The sequence below is a fragment of the Papio anubis genome, chromosome 5 (genome assembly GCF_008728515.1).
Source record: "Papio anubis isolate 15944 chromosome 5, Panubis1.0, whole genome shotgun sequence".
In the NCBI taxonomy this organism is placed as follows: Eukaryota; Metazoa; Chordata; class Mammalia; order Primates; family Cercopithecidae; genus Papio; species Papio anubis.
In genome coordinates, this window is record NC_044980.1 from 73,503,559 (window position 1) to 73,512,525 (window position 8,967).

Sequence of the window (8,967 nt, forward strand, 5' to 3'; positions counted from 1 at the left end):
TTCTAACTGGTGTGAGATGGTATCTCATTGTGGTTTTGATTTGCATTTCTCTGATGACCAGTGATGATTTTTCATGTGTCTGTTGGCTGCATAAATGTCTTCTTTTGAGAAGTGTCTGTTCATATCTTTTGCCCACTTTTTGATGGGGTTGTTTGATTTTTTTCTTGTAAATTTGTTTAAGTTCTTTGTAGATTCTGGATATTAACCCTTTGTCAGATGGGTAGATTGTAAAAATTTTCTCCCATTTTGTAGGTTGCCTGTTCACTCTGCTGGTAGTTTCTTTTGTGCAGAAGCTCTTTAGTTTAATTAGATTCCATTTGTCAATTTCGGCTTTTGTTGCCCTTGCTTTTGGTGTTTTAGTCATGAAGTCTTTGCCCATGCCTATGGCCTGAATGGTATTGCCTAGGTGTTCTTCTAGGGTTTTTATTGTTTTAGGTCTAACATTTAAGTCTTTAATCCATCTTGAATTAATTTTTGATAAGGTGTAAGGAAGGGATCCAGTTTCAGCTTTCTACATGTGGCTAGCCAGTTTTCCCAGCATCATTTATTAAATAGGGAATCCTTTCCCCATTTCTTGTTTTTGTCAGGTTTGTCAAAGATCAGATGGTTGTAGATGTGTGGTATTATTTCCGAGGGCTCTTTTCTGTTCCATTGGTCTATATCTCTGTTTTGGTACCAGTACTGTGCTGTTTTGGTTACTGTAGCCTTCTGTACTGTAGCCTATACTACTGTAGTATAGCTTGAAGTCAGGTAGCATGATGCCTCCAGCTTTGTTCTTTTGGCGTAGGATTGTCTTGGCAATGTGGGCTCTTTTTTGGTTCTATATGAACTTTAAAGCAGTTTTTTCCAATTCTGTGAAGAAAGTCATTGGTAGCTTAACGGGGATGGCATTGAATCTATAAATAACCTTGGGCAGTATGACCATTTTCACAATATTGATTCTTTCTATCCGTGAGCATGGAATGTTCTTCCATTTGTTTGTGTCCTCCTGTTTTATTTCGTTGAGCAGTGGTTTGTAGTTCTCCTTGAAGAGGTCCTTCACATCCCTTGTAAGTTGGATTCCTAGGTATTTTATTCTCTTTGAAGCAGTTGTGAATAGGAGTTCACTCATGATTTGGCTATCTGGGAAAACAGTTATTATACAGTGTAGCAAACAATATATACACAGTCACAGTGGTATAAACACTTGATTTTAACTATAAAGACAAAGTGTAGAAGACTTAATCATGATGACAAAAGAGAATATCTTTTATCAACTTTAATGACATAAAAATAAAAGTGCACATGACAGCAGGGGGTCTCTAGTGTCCTCGTCTTACAAAGAAGGGGTTGGTGGTAAAGAGATACTATCCACATTGTCACCAACACTTACACTGATTTTCTTTCTTTTTTTTTAAAAAAAAAAGCCATCCTAGGTGGGTGTGAACCGAACTTTTTTTTTTTTTTTTGAGACATAGTCTCATTCTGTCACCCAGGCTGGAGTGCCATGGGGCAATCTCAGCTCACTGCAACCTCCACCTCCCAGGTTCAAGTGATTCTCCTGCCTCAGCCTCCCTTGTAGCTGGGATTACAGGCATCTGTCACCATGCCTGGCTCATTTTTGTATTTTTACTAGAGACAGGGTTTCACCATGTTGGCCAGGCTGGTCTTGAACTCCTGACTGCAAGTGATCTATCCACCTTGGCCTCCCAAAGTGCTAGGATTACAGGCGTGAGCCACCATGCCTGGCCTCTAGTAATTTTTGTTTGTTTGTTTGTTTTTTGTTTTTGAGACAGAGTCTCGCTCTGTTGCCCAGGCTGGAGTGTAGTGGCGTAGTCTCGCTCACTGCAACCTCCTCCTCCCAGGTTCAAGCAATTATCCTGCTTCAGTCTCCCGAGTAGCTGGGATTACAGGTGCCTGCCACTATGCCTGGCTAATTTTTTGTATTTTTAGTAGAGACATGGTTTCACCATGTTGACCAGGCTGGTCTCGAACTCCTGACCTTGTAATCCGCCCACCTCGGCCTCCCAAAGCACTGGGATTACAGGCGTGAGCCACCGTGCCCAGCCAAGTGTCTAATAACTTTTAAGCATGGTTTTAATATTTGAGATACTGAGATAACAGTATCTTTCTGTATAGCTGTTGAAAAGCGGCTATTTTGGAAGAATGTGCTGTCTTCTCTCCATCCTTACCTTGGGAGGCTTTCTGGATGGTATGAATGAGCTACATCCTCATCTGTCATTGCAGGAAGTCGTGGAATAAATGTCTAAAATCACTAACTCATAAAATAACCGTATAAGCACCTTGTTAGGAATATGGAGTCATGACAAGAAGAACTGAAAATAGACATAATTAAAAGAGTTTAAATTATTCCATTTGGGGAATGGTGCTGGGGTGGAGAGGGTAGTGCTAGGGCTAGAGTCTTTGGTACAAGCCCTTCCGGACGGCAATTATTTACTTTTTAAAAAATGTATACACTTATTACTTTAATAAATTTAAATGTTAATTTTAAGGTCCATGGTAGCTAATGCTCAACTACATACACACACGTGAACATGCACACACACACACACACACACACACCCCTGTCATCCGTTGATATATGCAAGGGATGGGTTCCAGAACCCTGCATATACCAAAATCCACTCAAAATACTCAAGTTCCGGGTTGGTCCTGCAGAACCAGGCTATATAGGAAAAAAGTTGACTCTCTATATCAGTAAGTTTAGAATCCCCCCAATGCTCTATATTTTATCAGCCTTTGGTTGAAGAAATCTGTATGTAAATGGACTCAGGTAGCTTGAACCCTTGTTGTTTAAGAGTTAACATATATATGGGTGGGGAGAAGGAAAGGGATAAAGTAAGAGTGGTAAAATGTTAACATTTGGGGGATCTGGGTAGAAGTACTTGAGAATTCTTTCTACTATTCTTTTTTTTTTTTTTTTTTTTTTTTGAGACGGAGCTCACTTTTTCGCCCAGGCTGGAGTGAAGTGGTGCCATCTCAGTTCACTGCAACCTCCACCTCCCAGGTTCAAGCAATTCTCATGCCTCAGCCTCCCGAATAGCTGGGATTACAAGCATGTACCAACATGCCCAGCTAATTTTTGTATTTTTAGTAGAGACGGATTTCTCCATGTTGGCCAGGCTGGTCTCAAACTCCTGTCCTCATGTGATCAGCCTGCCTCAGCCTCCCAAAATGCTAGGATTACAGGCGTGAGCCACCGCACCTGACCCCAAAATAAAAGGTTTAAGTAAAACTAATGCTGTTCAACGCTTAAAACCATGTGTTTGGCACAAGTAAGCATGTTACATGCATCACCTCATATAGTCCTCACAACTCTTGTTATTCCTACGTTACTGGGGAAGAAACTGAGGCTCAGAAAATTCAGGTGATGTGCCCAGGTTCACACAACTGGTAAAAATGTGATTGGATTTGACATCGAGTCATCTGTTCTGTTGTCTCTCAGTCGCTGGATCCAATGCTGTTTTCCACTTTGCTCCCAAAAGTAAAGTAGGAAGAGAGGGAGGCTAGTTGGAAAGGATCACAGCCTCTCCTCTTCTCACTTCGTAGCGGGGAACACAATTGACTGTCCGAGTGCCACCCAGCATACCCTTTGCCTGCACTAATGTCCTTCAGTCTGTCTTGCCTCCTTCTTCAAGCCTCTGATGCATTGGTGATATGGTTTGGCTCTGTTCCTCATCCAAATCTCATGTCAAATTGTGTTCCCCACATGTCAAGGGGTGATCTGGTGGGAGGTGATTGGATCATGGGGGCGGATTTCCAATCCTCCATGTTGTTCTCATGATAGTGAGTCCTCACGAGATCTGATGGTTTAAAAGTGTGGCACTTTCCTCCTTGCTCTCTCTCATGCTCCACCATGATGAGACTTGCTTGCTTCCCCTTTGCATCTGCCATGACTGTAAGTTTCCTGAGGTCTCTCAGTCATGATTTCTGTACAGCCTGTGTAACTGTGAGTCAATTAAACCTCTTGTCTTCACAAATTACCCATTCTCAAGTAGTTCTGTATAGCAGTGTGGAAACAGACCTATACACCCCAGAATGTCTGCTCTCTGCTTGACTGAGGCCTCGTCACCCCTCTGGCTACCCCCAGAAGCCTGTGTGTACAGTGAAGGTTTGGAGGTGAGGGTGGTAACGGGGAGGAGGCCTTGTGGAAGGGGTTCAGCTGTCATCCCTCCCACCTGATTTGAGGAGGACCATAAAACGTCTTCATCTTGGAAGCGATAGAGGGAACGTTTATATTTTGAGTAATTGTATTCGAAAGACTGGGAGAGCAGTTACTTATTGTCCTGAATATCCTAGAGTTGATTTTTACCTTAGCTCCTTAGCAGCCTTGATTTTTTTTCTGATCTCATGTGATAGTGCATAAATATATAAAAGAAGTAGTTATTAAAATACATGGTGTATTTTTTTTTTTTTTTTTGAGATGGAGTTTTGCTCTTGTTGCCCAGGTTGGAGTGCAATGGCTTGATCTCGGCTCACCGTAGCCTCTGCCTCCTGGGTTCAAGCGATTCTCCTGCCTCAGCCTCCCAAGTAGCTGGGGTTACAGGCATGCGCCACCATGCCCAGCTAATTTTGTCAAATATATGTTTTTAATGTTAAATATGTTTTCTTATTATGAAAGTAATATATGATCATTATAGACTATTTGTAAAACTGGAAATATAAAAAAGAAAAAGTGGTATATTTCCTTCCAATCTTTCTCTGTCCAGATATATTTTTAACAAAATGTAGATGGCAGTGAACAATTTGAATCTTGCTTTTTTTCACTTTTTATATAAACATATTGTATTCTTTAAAATAATTTTTAAATGCATTAATGACTGCATAATATTCCATCCCAGAGATAGAGAGTAATAGTGATAGTATCATGCCCATTACCCGTTACCAATTGCTAAATGTTTATGATTAATGTTAATCCTAAAAGGGGCTATGAGTTTGATCCCTCTCTCTCTCTCTCTCTCTCTTTAACTGAGATAGTGACTCGATTTGTCACCCAGGCTGGAATGCAGTTGCATGACCATGGCTCATTGCAGCCCGGATATCCCAGGCTCAAGCAATCCTACCACCTCAGCCTTCTGAGTAGCTGGGACTACAGGCACGCAAACCACCACACCCGGCTAATTTTTGTATTTTTTGTAGAGATGTGGTCTTACTATGTTGCCCAGGCTGGTCCCAAACTCCTGGGCTCAAGTGATCCTTCTTCCTTGGCCTCCCAAAGTGCTGAGATTACAGGCATGAGCCACTGTGCCCGGCCTCATCTTTCAAATACAGGACAATATTTCGTTTCAGCTCTTGATACGTAAATGCATTTTTCAAGGTCTTTTTCATTTCAGAAAAGATTTAAATACAATGAATATTATCTTTTCTGGAAGAGGTTCTCTTTAGGACAGGAAAGGCTGTGGGAACAGGTTAAACATAGCTTCCAGTCACACTGAACAAAACAGAGCCTGTTTTGCTTCATCTATTCATGATGTTTTTCTTCCCAGTTTCTTTGCACTTGTTTCGTCATGTCTCCCCCTTTCTGCTCACTGTCCTGATGTTCTGGATGAACCTTTCCCCTACATTTTCTCAAACAGCTTAACATGGGGATGGGCTGCGGCTTCCAGGCTGCCAGCAGCTTTCTGATTCATCTTTGGGAGATAATTGCATCCCTTTCCTAGGAAAGAAAAAAAATGCTCTGATGTGCTAGAAAGATCAAAAGTAAGGGTTAATGCCTCCATTTGAAAGCCCACGCTTAAAATCCATGAGCCTTAGACTTGATGTGCTCAGTCTTTCAAAAACTCCAACTGCCTATGCACCCTGGTCCCACATGTGTCCACCACACACTTACTGATAGGAGGAAAGAGAAGCTGCCATAAAAGAGTCGCTTCATAATAGCCTCTGGAAGCTTCTCAGAGGGCAATACAGTATAAATTGTATGTCCAATCCTTGGTCCTTAGGCCATAATCATTAAGCTAGGCCATGTTCCCTGGGGTAGGAGCTGAGCCTCTATATCTCAATATTACACAGCAGGTGAGTATTAATATGACTCTTTTGGATTGAAAACTAAGTCCTTCAGAGTTGAAAGGCCTATTTCTTGGTCCCCCAACACATGGCCTGTTGGACTTCATAAAAAGGCTGTGGACTTGGTGCAGTGGCTGGCTCATGCCTGTAATCCCAATACTTTAGGAGGCTGAGGTGTGAGGATTACTTGAGGCAAGGAGTTTGAGACCAGCCTGGGCAACATATTGAGACCTCGTCTCTACACATATTGAGACCTCGTCTCTACAGATGTTAAAAATAACCCGCTTGGTGTAATGGTGCACACCTGCTGTCCCAGCTATTCAGGGTGCTGTGGAGGAAGGATTGATTGCTTGAGCCCAGCCGTTCAAGACTGCAGTGAGCACCACTGCACTCCATATGGGTGACAGAGACCCTGTTTCAAAAAGAAGAGGCTGCAATTTTCCAAAATTTAGATATGTATAATTCTTTTCTTGGCCTGTGTAAGTGGCTTGGTAAATATAACCACAGGGGCAACAGTGAAATTGGCTTACCCATTTTCACAACTGCTTCCCTCGGTGTTTAAGTGGTGAGATCCAAAATCCTACTCTGGAATGCGGAGGTTCAAGACCATGAGGAGCTAGATTGCTGTGCATCATGACTGGAAAAGATGGCATTGGGGCCTGATGCAGAGAGTGAGTCTTTGACACGAGACAGACCCAGTGACAGAGAGGACAGTAGAGATACCCCTAAATGGGGCCAGTTGGCCTGTGGACTTTGGGGTGATCAGGACCAGGATCTATATCTAAATATCAGTTACAACAGCTTTAGGCAAATTTTAGTGTTTAACTTAATGAGACTATATATATAATATTTTGACATAACATAGAGTCCAGGGCTAATGTAGCTGACTCCTTCTTTCTCATTCAGTCCTCTTGAGAATTGTAGCTTTGGTCTCATGAGCACAAAATGCTCTTATCCATATTACAGACCAGAAGGGCAAAGGTCAAAAGGCAAAAGATGCATCCCATTTGTATTGCTCCTAATTTATCAGAAGAACAATAGCTTTCTTTGGTGCCTGGCCCAGTGATTCCCACTTCTAGTCTTTGGCCTGAACTGAGTCACATGGCTATCTCTACCCGTAAACAAGAATTTTTTACTAAGTCCACTGAAATCACAATGAAATCAGTAAAAAAGGTAGAATAGCATAGGTTTGTAGTTGTGACACTGGGCAACTACTTAACCTCTCTTTGTTCTGACTTTCTCATCTATAAAATGGACACTGGACAGTAATGGTGTGTGCATCAGAGGATTGTTGTGGATATTTTTTTTGAGACAGGGTTCTCGCTGTTGCCCAGGCTGAAGTGCAGTGGTGTATTCACAGCTCCCTGCAGCCTTGACCTCCTGGTCTCAAGCAATTCTCCCACCTCAGCCTCCCATGTAGCTAGGACCACAGGTACACACTATCACACCCGAGTAATTTTTTATTTTATTTTTTATAGAGACAGGTTCTCTCTATGTTTCCCAGGCTGGTCTCAAACTCTTGGACTCAAGCGATCCTCCCACCTCAACCTCCCAAAGTGCTGGGATTACAGGGCATGAGGCGCTGTGCCTGGCCTGACTTCATTTTTATAAAGCACACAGAATACAGCAGTATAAAAGTGTTTGTTAAATTAATAAAGAGAAGAGTATTCACTAGGCGGGCCTAGGTAGGGCCTTCCATTAAGCATGGCTATTCTGCATGGTAATTCTCTTTTACAGTAACAGTCAATTAACCATTACAATCTGATATCAGCTGTACATCAGGGGATTAAGAGAAGGGCTGCCTTCATTTGGCAGAGGCACGTGGCAGCAGCCTGGGAAAGTGTTGTAAGGTGACCTGTAGAGAGCGGCCAGGCCTAAGGAATTGACCTCCTTAAAGTAACAAGGCACAACCACAAGAGCGGTGGCAGATTTGTAGCTGGGATATGGCTATATTTCCCAGATTGCCCTCGACTGGTTGGCCATGTGACTAAGCTTTTGTCAATAGAGAGTGAGTAGAAGTGGATTGTGCATAGGAGAAAAATCTCTGACCTTTTGCCTTCTGCTCCTTCACCCATCCAATGGCAAGAGCAACAATGACGGAAGCTATTTTGTGACAATGGCAGAGCTGCCAGGAAGCCTGGATCCCTCAATGACTGCATGGTAAAGAGCCACCCACTGACATGGAACACCTACTCTGGACTGTTACATGAAAAGAAAGAAATTTCTATTCTGTTTAAGCTTTTGCATTTTGTAACTCTTCATTCTAGCCTTTTACCTCAACTAATACAATTACTTTCATAATTTAAAATAGGATGTGTTAAAACATCTGCTGATATTATGCATAAAATATTTCTGAAAGGATATTTAGGAAGTGATAATAACATAGGCTACCTGTGGAAGGGGGAACTGAGAGCCTGGGGGATAGTGGTGGGAAGGAGTCTCATTTGTTTTGTTTTCACTCTGTAACTATGTATAATTGTTGAAATCTGAACCGTATAAATGTAATGTTTATTCAAAAAATACAGGGATTGGGTGCAGTGGCTCACACCTGTAATCCCAGCACTTTGGGAGGCTGAGGCCAAAAGATCACTTGAGGTCAAGCATTCGAGACCAGCCTGGCCAACATGGTGAAAACTCTGTCTCTATTAAAAAAAAAAAAAATAGGGGTGTGGTGGTGGACACCTGTAACCCCAGCTACTCAGAAGGCTGAAGCAAGAGAATCACTTGGTTTCTTGGGGAGGTGGAGGTTGCAGTGAGCTGGGATCATACCGCTGCATTCCAGCCTGGGCAACAGAGCCAGTTTCTGTCTCAAAAAGAAAGAAAGAAAGAAAGAAAAGAAATGTAAATAAGGCCAGGTGTAGTGGCTCATGCCTGTAATCCCAGCACCTTAGGAGGCCGAGGCAGGAGGATCACTTAAGCAGAGGAGTTCGAGACCAACCTAGGCAACATAACAAGACCCTGTTT